The sequence below is a fragment of the Nuphar pumila genome, chromosome 1, assembly GCF_984573655.1.
Source record: "Nuphar pumila chromosome 1, dmNupPumi1.hap1.1, whole genome shotgun sequence".
In the NCBI taxonomy this organism is placed as follows: domain Eukaryota; kingdom Viridiplantae; phylum Streptophyta; class Magnoliopsida; order Nymphaeales; family Nymphaeaceae; genus Nuphar; species Nuphar pumila.
Window position 1 is genome coordinate 71,531,019 of NC_143249.1, and position 15,798 is coordinate 71,546,816.

The following is a 15,798-nucleotide window of genomic DNA, read 5'->3' on the forward strand; positions in this document are numbered from 1 at the left end:
CAACCCGATATGGGTTGCCCGATAAAGCTATGAGGGAGAAACCCTCTTCCCCGATAAATCTCACGTTAGGGTTCTTTTGAACCCTAACACGCTGAGAGCGTGAGCGAGGGGAAGGAGAGCACACCGCAGCCGCCGGGAGGAGGAGGAGCCCTTCCTTTTCGGGAGGCCACCCTCCTACAAAGAGGGGACCCCGAATATCTCTCTCTCTCTCTCTGTTCTATTCTCTCTCTCACTCTCTTCTACCTCTCTAAACTTCGAATCAACCTCCGATCTCGGGCTGCAGCTCGAGGCCTTGCAGTGAGGAGCCAACCTCGCCGGTGGTGGTGTTGTCCAGGCCGACCGACCCTCTTGTGGATGCCGCAACAACCTCGCCGGATAATGGTAGGTTACTGTTTTTTTTTATTCTGTGTAGGTAGCTCGCGTGCTCGGGGTATGAGTGAGTGGGGGAAAAGAACATCCCCAAATCACGAGTGGTGTGGTGACAGTTGGGGATTTCTACAAATGCAATGTCCATGAGTAGATCTCTCTGATTGTTTCTTGGGAGTTTGGGGTCAAGTATGAAGGGTTGTCCGATTATCCCCAAATCAACTAATTTGGGGGATCTCGGTTGTTGAGAAAAAAAAAATAATATTTTAAATAAAAAAAAAAAAATAGAACCCCAAATCTAAACTAGGAATCTGGGGTTTATCTTCCCAGATCGTTATATTGTATAAAGTTATGGAACCTGTATTCAGTGTTATGCAAATAGTTTTTTTTTTATTGTATTATGTAACTTCGATTATGCTAAAAAGTAAAAAGAAAAAAAAAATTCTGGAAATCCTTGTTACATGATTATTCTTTGAACTAAATTATGGTCGGCATACGTGTAACCTGTCGAAATGGGGCAGAATGGGTTATAATAGGGAAAAGTTGTAAATTAATCCCCTAGTATGATTCAGTCTGGAGATGGGTAAGAGAAATTAAGTTTTGCTGTTCTCACAAAAGAAAATATACATAAAGAGGTTAGCCACGCCCTTGGTATGATAATTTTGAATGTTCATTTGTATCCTATTAAATTGTTACAAGTTCTTTTGGTTATGTGTAACTGGATTAACAAGTAGGAAGTTTTAGTTTTTTTTTTTTCATCAGTATATGACCTGTAATATGCAGCCTCTATGAGCTGTCTATGTTAGAGGAATGGGGATCATGAGGGTTGGTGTACTATGTTCTGGAAAATTTTCAGTAACAGAAATGATGCATTCGGGTAGACTGACACACAGTCTGTACACGTATGACCATGCTTGAATACCGTAAGGATCTGGACATTTGTTCTCATATGATTAATCAATGGAAATGCATGTTTAAATCTTGTGTTTTTAGTTTGAATTACTTATGATAAACCCAGGTGCTGCCCATGTTTGAGTCTTGTATATGTCCAGTAGTTGTTCTTTTGTTTTTGTTGGTTCTGCATATTACAACATGTTGTTTAATACTTAATAATCCTGTAAAATGCAGTAGAATGGCTGAAACCATTGTTGGATGTATATGCGGTATGAGGGTTGAACTAAAAAAAAAAAAGTAGGGGTGTTTAGTTCATGCGGCTAAATAAATTCTTGGTTCTTTCCTTTATTTTCTGTGTAACACACCGTACTGTACTTCACTTAGTTAATCTGTGGGATATAGTAGAATGGCTGAGTGATTCATATGGGATTTTTTATTTTTGAATTCCTGTGTTATATAACTGAAATAGGTAGAATAAGTTACATGCTCTGTTATTTTCGGCATGTATTGTGATGCACATCAAAAGGATTTGTTTTGGTATATTGGCTGTAGACACTGCATATGTTAGTTTCAACAATTGTAATTAGTTCGAGATCTTTAGGAGATGCCTATTTTCCCTTTGACATGTTGTAAAGGGTATGCATAGAAATTTCACGTTCCTATTAAGGAACTATCAATAGTGGGTTTGTGAATGTGCAAATTATCATTTTAGTAAATTTTATCACCATGGATCCTTATAAAGGGCCGAGCTAAGTTAATGACGATTCCAGTCAAAGAGAGTTGTAACCACTCTTTTAGTTTAAGAAAACCATGGTAGTGATTGATAAATAAGAATAAATTTTCATCTATGTGTGGGTGTTATGGTTTAAGGCTGGCCTGTGAATCACCAGGTACTGGAAGGCTTTACCTTGGTACTCAAGTTAAAAAGGGTTAATAACCACATAAATTTTAACATCCATGCTTGACTGGTTTAGAGGCACCAGCGCACTTTGGGTGGGTTATGCAATAAATATAACAAAGGATTGTGATGGTTTTATACCCGGGTAAATAAACTAAGGATGGGAATTCTACTGCCGTGGTAGTAGAAGGAAGTTGGGGAAATGCCCTGTACTTCGGGAAATAAATTTAAATAAAAAGAGTAACCCACTCAGTTTCAGGCTTACCTTGGAGAGGGTAGGTGGTACAAAACTCTGGGGACATGTGTTTAGTTTCGAGCGTAAAGCGACTCGTTGGTCCCAGTCCTCAGAGTCGGGGGACCCGGACTACCAATTGTGTCCTAGGCGGTAGTTCCATGTTCTTCTGCAGAAGTTCGGGATGCATCCTGTCTTGGTTTTGGCCTTTGGGAGTTTCTCTCGGTCACTGGCCGCTCCCTTGGGATTTCAGTCACAGTTAGAATGTTCGGGTAAATAATACAACCCTGAATAATATACCCCCGGAAATTCTCTTCTGTGATGGTTGCCTTGGCCCGTGTGTACCCGCGGGATAAGAAAAGATAAACATTAATTAGAACAGTTAGGTATCACTATGTTGGAGTCATTAAAGAGACATTTGCATACTCTTTCATCATGCTTTATACTCGGTATTTATGATGAAGCGACATCCTAAAACTGTGCATAGATTAGTTAATTGAATTCATATTAAGGATGTTATGTTGATGTTATTCATGTTAGTGTAAGTTCTGCTTTAATTGCTTAATACCTTACCTGCTTAATTGTTGTAGTCGCATAAACTGTTTATTTGTGCTTAAGTATAACTGTTACATAATCTACCTTTCTATTTAGACATAGGCCTGTTATTGCTGTTGCTTCGAATTCCTTAGGTGTTTATGTTTAGACTGAAATTTAAATACGACACCCACATCACACACCTGACACATGATCTACTTGCAAGAATAATTACAGTTTTCCTACTTAGACGTGGTAGTCTAATTCCTATAATTTCTATTAATTTCAGGAGAAGAGTAGTTCTATGAGCGATGCGGGATGAGGCGCTGACCGAGACTTGATCCATTTGTTCCCTGGCGGTTCTGCTTACTTTCATATTGAGATTTTTGTTTTGAGACTAAATGTGAAAACTCTGATGTTGGATTTTATTATTATTGAAGTGGAAATAAATGGTGTGGTTTGCTTTTACCTTCCTGTATCGTTCTGAAATGCTTAACCCGAGAATTATTAGTTGTTTCCGCTTGAAAAAAAAAAATCCCTAAAAAAATTTGGGTTAAATTTCGGGGCGTTACAGATATGCTCCATTCCCCCCTTTGATTATCACCTAGCTTCGTCATTTATATCCCCTGACTGTTCTCCTGAGTTATTTTTAGCATTCTTATTAATAAGCATCCTGTTATTACCAAAAACCTATGTGCCGATGACAACATCGCCTATTTGGCCACTCAAATTTCAGTGATTTAGAGGATTGATCTGATGGCCTCTGGTTTTAGCGAAGGCATAAATATAAGCGTCATCGATTGAGTTTTGAATTTTGGGTAATCTTACAAATCTTTTCTGAAGGTTTGGAGATTGTGGAAAACACCATCATGACATTGGCAGTAAAATTTAAAGGTGAAGTTGTGGGCAAAAGTCACAAAGATGGGCAACGCATTTGGATGGTTTTGTTTAATAACACTTTCAGAAGCCTGCCAGAGTTTTGCAACACAGAGTATGGAATCAGTCTATAGTGATGATCATTGGACTTGTTACAATAATCATCAATCATAATCCCAGCAGAAATCTTGGTGGAGCTCGTGGAAAAGAGCAATTCGTGTTTTAACTGATAAAGGCTCGAACTGGAGTTGACGATTTGGTGGAGAAGGAGTTTTCAGACACATTCACTGTGAATATGTTTTCTTGCTTCAGGTGATTTTGAATGTCTAATTAAGAAAGAACTCTGCGGGGAAGCATCATCAACCAAAGGATGCGTCTTCTACCTCTCCCTACCATCCAAATTGTAAGTCCACCTTCACTTCCTCTTTGATATGTGCTCAAGCACTTGTTTCAGCCACAGCGACTACCGCCAAAAACTGCTCCAGCAGCTATATCATCAGAACATGGGACATGAATGATTCTATAAAAGTGAGCCCCAATCTTGCTTACTTTTGGGCTGTGAAGACTCAAGGACCGAATGAGGGTGGCATCGATATACTCCAAAGAGCTGTACATCCAAGTATAAGAAATTTTGAGTATCTGAAAGTCATACAAAAAAAAAAAAACTGTTGCTATGCAGTCAGTAGAATTCAGATGTGACTATCAATCAAGAAGTGAGCATCGGTGTTTTATCACAATATGAGATAAGATATTCAGTTAAATCTGAATCTTCAGCAACATAGATGGGTTTATCCCATCTGAGAGTGGGTTTAACCGAGGATGGGTATTTCTACAGGATACTAGAAGTTTAATTTCTGTTAAGAGTCCAAAGCTGATGCAAAGTCTGGAGCTCCATCATACAGTTTTTTTCCTGCTAAATATCATGTTTAATAGCCATGGCTCATGAATCTTGATAAATTTTTTTTTTCTTTTTTTTCTTTCTTATATATATACATATAATTTTAACGGTGTGTAGACAATGAATCTCACTCTATATTCCTTTTACAGTATATACCCCTGTTTCATGTTTTGCATAATGTTTGGCTGTTCAATAAAATTTTCATGTTTTTGCACAATACTCACATGTTTCTTTTTTTTTTTTATATCTGTTAGTGAAGGTGCAAAAGCTTACATACCAAAGTTGTATGAGAAGGCATAATGTGCACGCCTAAGGTAAGCAATTTCAGTTAAGTCATGCAACAAGATTACTCCCAAAGTGAAGCTACATATTTGCGCCCATGTATCACATGTAGATCCACGCACAATTGTATGCTATTAGAATTAGATTAGAGCAGCTACAGGTTGTAAATTTTGATCATTGGTAAGTTTTGGTTGGTAACTATTTGCTGCAAAATGATCATCTCTGCAAAATAACAGGTACAGATTAAAGAGTGCTTCTTATTATCAATAGTTTGAAGGGCAACAGACTTGAGGCCCGGTTGAACAAAGGGTCAAAAAAAAATAAAAATAAAGTATATATATATATATATATATATATATATATATATATATATATATATATCTTGCTTCATCTCCTGGGTTTTCATTTAGATTATCTACACACACATCACTTCACTTTTCTGCACTCATCTGTGGCACCCTACAGCCACTATCCACCACTACATGTCAGTCAGTTGCATTACAGCCATCAGTTGTGTTCACCTCATTATATCCCAGTCGACCCATCCCCTATCATCTATCTTCATTCATGTTCACATTTCATATCATATGGCCTTGCATAGTAGCACCAATTCATCATGTTGCAAACCAGCCACATTATTCCACTCATCTTAGATATGACTGTATGTCTTTTCAGCATCTTGACATCCGATTCAGTCATCCCTTTTCCAACACATGCATAACTTCCAGCAAGTCGTGTACTGCCTATATGATTCCTCCCCATTTATTTATGTACACACCCATATATATATATGTATATATTCATATATACACATTCATATGTACATGGACATAACGTATATATAGGTACATATCCATGTATGTACGTACATAAATATACATTATCTTCATCTTTTCATACTTTAGATCTTAAATATCTTAACATATAAATATTTTACCATTGACATCCAAGGGACATATACAATTTTCTTCTATTCTCATGTCTAACCAAGTATTTTGCAGGGAAGCTTGTGGAAAAGGTCATTACTTGGAGTTATAAAATCGATTTTATATGTTGTAACAGTTAGATTTTAAATGAGAATTTACATTTCCTGTCTTAGATAGAATGAATGAGCATTGTAAATATCATGAATTACTTGTTCTTCATGCATTTTTTTTTCTTTATTTCTCAAAATCCTCATAAATGGCAACACGAATGGCACGTGCACCATTTCATAAGAGGTAAACTAGTCCTAAGTTGATGATTCACATCAACGGCCATAGTCGGGATGTAAACAAAACTTAGGGTTTTTACCTTTTATAAAATAGCATTGGATCCACACTGGATCCTCTTCAAAAATCATCATATTTTCAAATATTTCCTTCTTTTATTAGAGTTTAACTTAGAATTAATTCGATATATATACCAATGGCCATAGTCAGGGTATATTGAGAGTTAATTTCGTTTTAAACTCTATAAAAGCACCAAAATGTATTTCATTCTTCACCTGAATTTAAATATAGATTATTATATAATACATTCAATGACCATAGTCAAGGATGTATTATATCTTCAATCTTGTTTTGATTCATTTAAAGAATGGAATAGCTTTTCAAAATCCAATTTCAAAAATTTAAATTCATTCATCATATAGATAGAATTGCATCATATTTTTAAATTCTTTTCCATAAATCCAAGTAATTCTTTCCTTCATTTCTCAAATCAAACCCCATTCATAAATTCGAATTCAACTCTATTTCTCAAAAGAATTCAAGAATCCAATTTCAAGGTCCCATTTGACTTTGAAACTTCAGAATCATCTTATATTTCAAATTCTAAATTCTATCTCAAATTCAAAGTACAATTTAACTTTGAAATTCATCTGTATATTCAAGATTCAATTTCTAAAATTCATTATTTTCCAAATTCAATTCAAACTTAGAAATTCTTGATTCATATTTTAAATTCCAGATTCAAACTTCAAATTCAAAGTCCAATTTGATCTTGAAATTTATATTCCAAGTTCAAAATTCTCAAATCAAATTTTGAAATTCCAAATCCAAAATTAGATCCTAAATCCAACTTGGATCCAGATTTCCAAGTATAAAATCCTCACTTTTGGATCTCAGACTTCGGATCCAATCCCCCTTTAGGACCAGACTCCAATTTCACTTTGGATCTTAGACTTCAGATCCAAATCCATGTTAGGATCCAGAGTCCAGGCTCTACATTGGATCTCAGACTTCAGATCCAAATCCATCTTAGGATCCAGAATCCAATTCTACTTTGGATCTTAGACTTCGGATCCAATTCCATCTTAGTGTTCAGAGTCCAAATCTACATTGGATCTCAGACTTCTGATCCAAATCCATCTTAGGATCCAGAACCCGTATTTTGCATAAAAGGGTTCTAGAGGGAAAATATCGAGGGTTCTAAAGGAAATAGGATTCAGGTTCTTTGCAAGAAAAAATATATAAAAAAATGACTTTATATATGATTTAACAAACATGCGAATGTACAAAAATTCACATGCCAAAAATTTGTGTAGATAGTCACATATTTGCATATCTTCTTGAGGATCTGTTATTGAAAGGAGGTTCACACGGTATCTCGTGAATGTCTTACTATATATGCAAAGTTACATAGGTTTCAGTTTCAGGAGGTTCACAAATTTAGTATGCGAGTTTCGTGAGGTCTGCAAAAAAAAAGTGTGAACCTACATTTTAGTGAGAGTTTATGATACTAGGAGAGTGTATTGATATATAGTGCGAACCTCATGATGGTTGCTCGTGCAAACAGTAAAAAAGTCCTAAAGAAGTTGAGCATTTGTGAATTTGGACATAGGGCAGATTTCAAAAATTCTAGAAGATTTTGATAAATGTGTCATTTTTTTGTTGTACAGTACAATCATTTTTCGTTTATCATATCCAGAGCTTACCCATTTTTTAAATGTTTTGGGATTTTATACTTGACCCAAACCCATAGATTTCTCAAAATTGGGTCATTTCATGACTTGGTCCGGTTTGGGTTTACCCGACCAAGTTACACTCATAGATTTGATGACACCCTCTCTTTCTCTATATATTTAATTAATAATGTATTTATTTATAAAAGTTAGTTAAATTATAGATAACTTTTTTAATTGCCAAAATCAATGTTGGCAGTTATCATTGTTATTTGATGTCATGCTTTACTATATGTGTGCTTTTACACCAAGGGAGGGGGTGGGAGCAGCCAGTGCACGTCACCTTGTGTTGAGACGTTGCAAGTTCAAAAGCCAATGATATAGTTGTATAAGTGGTTCTGCCTAACCCCAGCTTGCCTTTAAAAAAAAAAAGTGTGCTTACACGTCATGTTTGATCAGCGTGTGACTTTATGCGTACAGGTGACCCGTCCGTAAGGACGAGCGTTTTTTAATATTTGTTAAGGACATATTTTTGGGTCTTGGTTAGTTGTCTGCTGATGACCATGTTTGAGAAGTTGATGAATTGTGTACTCTTGCCTTATCCCCCATTGTAGGGCTCGCAGTACTGACTAATTTAGACATCAGATGATTCATACATCAAAGCTCCATGATAACGATGATAACTTTGGCATGCTAGATTGGTACACGTTTGCTTTTTTTTTATATTGCATGGAGAACCATCATTATGATTTGGATGTCTCATATGGGTCGAGAGGTTTGAACCTAGACCACCTGCCTACTACTTCAAACACCTTTGGGGCAGCCTTAAGTCAACTAATCTAGTCAAATGGGAAGAGCTCTAGTGGGCCTAAATTGACACATATTAATAAATGTAAAGTGAAAATAATGATTGCTTTAGAAAAACTTAGGTAAACTCTCAACCTTTTTCAACTTGAAAGCCCTAACTCAACTTACCTAGCCAGGTGTTCAGAGCCTTGTGGGCCTAAATTGGCACATGTTAATAAATGTAAAGTGAACATAATGATAGCTTATGTGGAAGACTTAGGTATGGCCAGGCTTAAGCCTAAAACTCTGTATGTGTCTATAACTAGGGGTGGCAATTGGGGGTTGGTGGGGCGGGTTAACGGGTTGGTGGGTCAGAATACATCAACACGAACACGACTCGTTTATTAAACGGGTCGGATGTGGCAAACATGAACATGAACATGACCCATTTATTAAACGGGTAACCCAACACAATACGGTTAACCTGTTTAATAAACAGATCGGGTCCACACGACACGTTTACATGACACGCCAACCCATTTATTAAACTGCCAACATTAATATAAACCATCAACATAAAACTTCAATATATATATAAGGGGGGGGGGGGGGGGGTTAGGAAGGAGTTAGGTAGGTGACTAAAGTATAAAGTTTGGAGTTAGGGTTAGATAAGTCTCTCTCTCTCTCTCTCTCTCTCTATATATATATATATATGGGTTGTGGGTTGATGGGTTCGTGTAAAGGGGTCATGTTTGTGTTGTACAAGGCGAGATGTCTGAACCGAATCTCGTGACTGAGATTCACAAAGATAGAACTCATGTCACTAACAAAAGTGTCTTCTCAGAATGAGTGTCCAGCAAAGTGGAGCAAGCAGAGGGGGTTACTAGATTGGTAAGGGTGAATATGCAACAGGAAAGGCAGCAGACCCGGGACCAGCAGCCAAGCCAACCACGCTACACCAGAATGTAATTTCTTGGAAAGACAGCCTTTCTCAGGAAAAATGTGGTTAGTTTTTTATAGATTTTTTTTTCATTCTTAAAGAAGTACGATATATTTTGTGACATCTTAAAAATAATGTCTCTTTCATGATATTGTCTGCAAGAAATTCAAAGTTCTGGTACTTTTTGAATTATTCAAGAGATTGCAGTAGATTAAAGTTTTTGAAAGTTCACAAGATCATGCTGCAAGAAATTGAAAAGGGCAGATAGTTGTAATTATGTCTTAATAGGCTAATTCACGAACATGCCAACTTATATTTCCGTGGATATAAGGCCAAGCAATAATCAGCATAACCTACAAATGGTAAGATAGAAATAGTTCCTTATCTCAGAAGGCCCAGTTAGCCACAGAAAAAGTAATTGAAGTTGCAGTTTCCTCTGTATCCAACATTTTCAAATTTTTAAGTATTTTCGACATTTTTTAGTAGCTTAAAGTTTCTCATTTCTTTTAACTATTTACTTTTAGGATCTGTTAGGAGAAGATAATTGACAGGAACAGATGGAAATGAGTTGGAGCGAAACAGATTTGGAAGGAATTGAATGAAACTTACTAGTTTGGCAGCACCTTGTCATTGTCCAAGGATTCAGGCTAACCAATTCTTTCTGATTCGTTATTTTGTTTGGTGGCGATTCCTTATTTACATAGAATAAGTTCGGGTTGGATCTATGAACTGCTAATTGCAATGGTTTCTAAAACAAAGAGTTTTTGTAACAGGGTGGGTTGGTATATCATTCGAAATACCCTTGAAGCTTTGAGAAGCTATCAACCTCTATCCCTCCCTCACGCTAAGCGGCCATGACATGAGCCCACATTCATTACCTTAATATGATACCTCACAAAAACGATATGAAGTCAGTGCATTGTAAGAGGTGTTTCAGCAACAAACAACAGAAAAATACATTGTGAAAAGGTTTCCATCTTTTCAACCAAATCAACATGTTCAGTTTCAGAAAAGAATACCCACAATGTTGGACTCAAAGAAGCAATCAAGCAACGTCTAAGCAACAAAACTAGTCATGAATAGAGCACCCAAATTTAGAACCTTTCAGATAGCAGCATATTCAACATCTGTAACACCCAACCAATGGGAAAAAATAAACTAAGAAAAGAAGGATGAGATCCAGCAAGACCCCAATAATAAACAAACAAGCATGAATAATTTATCACTAGAGCCACTATCCTGGAAATTACAGAAGCTGCCCTCATATCTTTTCCCTTGAACCTCAAAATACCTTCAAGATTTAACATACCAACAAGCCAGAATCAAAAAACAAAACGCAAAAGAAAGGATCCATTCTTCATTCTATTAAGATTGAAACAACACCAAACGCGATTTCTCTTTGGGGCTTTCGTTATGAATCTTTGAATAAGAAAAGAAGAAAGATCACTCCTTTCGGGAAAAAAAAAAGATCATGAGTTCTCAGCGTTCATTTCAGAAATTCAGAATACCAAACAAAATTAGAATAAAGAAAAAGAAAAAAGAAAAAGGGATTACCAAACCACCTCCTCTCCCTCTCTCTCTCTCTCTCTCTCTCTTTCTCTCTCTCTCCCTCTCCCTCGGGCAACGACATGGTTAACCGGATCAATATAATGGACCGAATCAATCATCGGGTCAAGCTAGGTCCGATGAAGTTTGTTTGGTCCAACCGATTGGATCGGATCAGTGGTCATGTCCAAATTGATCCGCTTTGATGTTTCGGTTTCACTGCATGACTGGGTGTGGGTCCTTTTTTTTCCTCCTTGGGCACAAGCGAATCCGACCTAATTTTCCTAGCATTGTGGCCCATAATCCAAACTCCTAAGGAAACCCAAAGTTTCAGCCCAACTTCTATGTCACAATGATACGGGTACGAGCTGAGTGGTGACACGAGTTTGACAAGCAAGTTGGAAATATTTTTATTTGGAAAATGGGATAGGAGGACACAAATTTTAATTAATAAAAAACCATATTTTGATATTTTAATATGAAAATATATTTTTACTAAAATATTTTTAAAACTATTAAAATAACATTTAAACTAATGTCCACAGGGGTTGTGTCGGCATGTCAGTGCTAGGGATGGCAGTAGATCCAGGCGGGGGACAAGGTCTCCATCCCCACCCCGTCTCAAAATCTTGCCTTCCATTCTTGCATGGGTTTTGATTTTAACCTTCATCCCCGCTTTCATCCTTGTTTCATGTCCTTCGCCTTCCGTCCAAACAGGGCAAGGCGGGATGAAGCCATGTTTCTCCTTTTTAAAGTAGGAGAGAAAGCTTTAATAAAGGGGATCAAGGATGTGGCAGGGTGAAAAAAAGGGTAAGTCCATCCTTGCCTCCCTCCTCGCATGGGTTTTGATTTTAACCTTTATATCCATTCCATGTCCTCCATGCCCGGTCCAAACAAGGCGAGGCGGGGCAGGGCCCAGTTTCCCCCCACTGCCATCCCTAATCAGAGCATGTCCCATTCGTATCATATGATAGCTCTGTACAACACAAACATGACCCATTTAATAAACCGGTTAGGCGGGCGGGTCAACCCATTTACACGAACCCATACCCCTTTACACGAACCCATATATATATATATATATATATATATATATATGGGTTGTGGGTTTATCAAACGGGTTAGCAGGTTGGCATACCCCTAACACAATCAAACGGGTTGTGGGTTTATGTGTGTTGGTTTATGTGTGTTGTGCCCTGAACGCTGGACCTGCTTCCCATTTTGCCATGATTGTGTTAGGGGTATGCCAACCTGCTAACCCGTTTGATAAACCCACAACCCATATATATATATATATATATATATATATATATATATATATATATATATATATATATATATATATATATGGGTTCGTGTAAAGGGGTATGGGTTCGTGTAAATGGGTTGACCCGCCCGCCTAACCGGTTTATTAAATGGGTCATGTTTGTGTTGTACAGAGCTATCATATGATACGAATGGGACATGCTCTGATTAGGGATGGCAGTGGGGGGAAACTGGGCCCTGCCCCGCCTCGCCTTGTTTGGACCGGGCATGGAGGACATGGAATGGATATGAAGGTTAAAATCAAAACCCATGCGAGGAGGGAGGCAAGGATGGACTTACCCTTTTTTTCACCCTGCCACATCCTTGATCCCCTTTATTAAAGCTTTCTCTCCTACTTTAAAAAGGAGAAACATGGCTTCATCCCGCCTTGCCCTGTTTGGACGGAAGGCGAAGGACATGAAACAAGGATGAAAGCGGGGATGAAGGTTAAAATCAAAACCCATGCAAGAATGGAAGGCAAGATTTTGAGACGGGGTGGGGATGGAGACCTTGTCCCCCGCCTGGATCTACTGCCATCCCTAGCACTGACATGCCGACACAACCCCTGTGGACATTAGTTTAAATGTTATTTTAATAGTTTTAAAAATATTTTAGTAAAAATATATTTTCATATTAAAATATCAAAATATGGTTTTTTATTAATTAAAAATTGTGTCCTCCTATCCCATTTTCCAAATAAAAATATTTCCAACTTGCTTGTCAAACTCGTGTCACCACTCAGCTCGTACCCGTATCATTGTGACATAGAAGTTGGGCTGAAACTTTGGGTTTCCTTAGGAGTTTGGATTATGGGCCACAATGCTAGGAAAATTAGGTCGGATTCGCTTGTGCCCAAGGAGGAAAAAAAAGGACCCACACCCAGTCATGCAGTGAAACCGAAACATCAAAGCGGATCAATTTGGACATGACCACTGATCCGATCCAATCGGTTGGACCAAACAAACTTCATCGGACCTAGCTTGACCCGATGATTGATTCGGTCCATTATATTGATCCGGTTAACCATGCCGTTGCCCGAGAGAGAGAGAGAGAGAGAGAGAGAGAGAGAGAGAGAGAGAGAGGAGGAGGTTTGGTAATCCGTTTTTCTTTTTTCTTTTTCTTTATTCTAATTTTGTTTGGTATTCTGAATTTCTGAAATGAACGCTGAGAACTCATGATCTTTTTTTCCCGAAAGGAGTGATCTTTCTTCTTTTCTTATTCAAAGATTCATAACGAAAGCCCCAAAGAAAATCGCGTTTGGTGTTGTTTCAATCTTAATAGAATGAAGAATGGATCCTTTCTTTTGCGTTTTGTTTTTGGATTCTGGCTTGTTTGTATGTTAAATCTTGAAGGTATTTTGAGGTTCAAGGGAAAAGATATGAGGGCAGCTTCTGTAATTTCCAGGATAGTGGCTCTAGTGATAAATTATTCATGCTTGTTTGTTTATTATTGGGGTCTTGCTGGATCTCATCCTTCTTTTCTTAGTTTATTTTTTCCCATTGGTTGGGTGTTACAGATGTTGAATATGCTGCTATCTGAAAGGTTCTAAATTTGGGTGCTCTATTCATGACTAGTTTTGTTGCTTAGACGTTGCTTGATTGCTTCTTTAAGTCCAACATTGTGGGTATTCTTTTCTGAAATTGAACATGTTGATTTGGTTGAAAAGATGGAAACCTTTTCACAATGTATTTTTCTGTTGTTTGTTGCTGAAACACCTCTTACAATGCACTGACTTCATATCGTTTTTGTGAGGTATCATATTAAGGTAATGAATGTGGGCTCATGTCATGGCCGCTTAGCGTGAGGGAGGGATAGAGGTTGATAGCTTCTCAAAGCTTCAAGGGTGTTTCGAATGATATACCAACCCACCCTGTTACAAGAACTCTTTGTTTTAGAAACCATTGCAATTAGCAGTTCATAGATCCAACCCGAACTTATTCTATGTAAATAAGGAATCGCCACCAAACAAAATAACGAATCAGAAAGAATTGGTTAGCCTGAATCCTTGGACAATGACAAGGTGCTGCCAAACTAGTAAATTTCATTCAATTCCTTCCAAATCTGTTTCGCTCCAACTCATTTCCATCTGTTCCTGTCAATTATCTTCTCCTAACAGATCCTAAAAGTAAATAGTTAAAAGAAATGAGAAACTTTAAGCTACTAAAAAATGTCGAAAATACTTAAAAATTTGAAAATGTTGGATACAGAGGAAACTGCAACTTCAATTACTTTTTCTGTGGCTAACTGGGCCTTCTGAGATAAGGAACTATTTCTATCTTACCATTTGTAGGTTATGCTCATTATTGCTTGGCCTTATATCCACGGAAATATAAGTTGGCATGTTCGTGAATTAGCCTATTAAGACATAATTACAAATATCTGCCCTTTTCAATTTCTTGCAGCATGATCTTGTGAACTTTCAAAAACTTTAATCTACTGCAATCTCTTGAATAATTCAAAAAGTACCAGAACTTTGAATTTCTTGCAGACAATATCATGAAAGAGACATTATTTTTAAGATGTCACAAAATATATCGTACTTCTTTAAGAATGAAAAAAAAATCTATAAAAAGCTAACCACATTTTTCCTGAGAAAGGCTGTCTTTCCAAGAAATTACATTCTGGTGTAGCGTGGCTGGCTTGGCTGCTGGTCCCGGGTCTGCTGCCTTTCCTGTTGCATATTCACCCTTACCAATCTAGTAACCCCCTCTGCTTGCTCCACTTTGCTGGACACTCATTCTGAGAAGACACTTTTGTTAGTGACATGAGTTCTATCTTTGTGAATCTCAGTCACGAGATTCGGTTCAGACATCTCGCCTAGTGCTATTGGCTTTTTATAGTCCTGCGTAGCAGTTCTATGCTCAAAGAAGAGAATTTTCTTTGCTCTATGCTTGTAGGCCCTACGCTAGGCTTTCTGCTAGGTGGTGCTCTTATGTATGCTTTGCTAAGAAGAGCATCCATTTTTATGCATCTTGTGGATCTTTGTTGGTACGCTTAAGAATTTTAATAGATATTATTAACCTATGACATTTGTTGTCATGCATTACAGTGTCATATGGACAGGAAAAGATTCCAACATGGTTTCCAGATTTAATATCAGAAGTTACATTGTTATTAGTGACTTTTGTTGGTTATTCTTCAGTTTGAATATATTGTATAGCAAGTAACATCAAAGTCATTTTATGATGACTGGAGCCATAACACAGAGATGCATCTTATTAAATGGCAATTACTTCATAACCAAGTGGTTATGGGAGTAAAATTTATGTTTGATTTAACAAAGTAGAATGAACTTGGGTGCTACTAGAGATATAGGCATGCTCAGGCTCATCCAATTTTTTATGGAAGTTATTGCTGG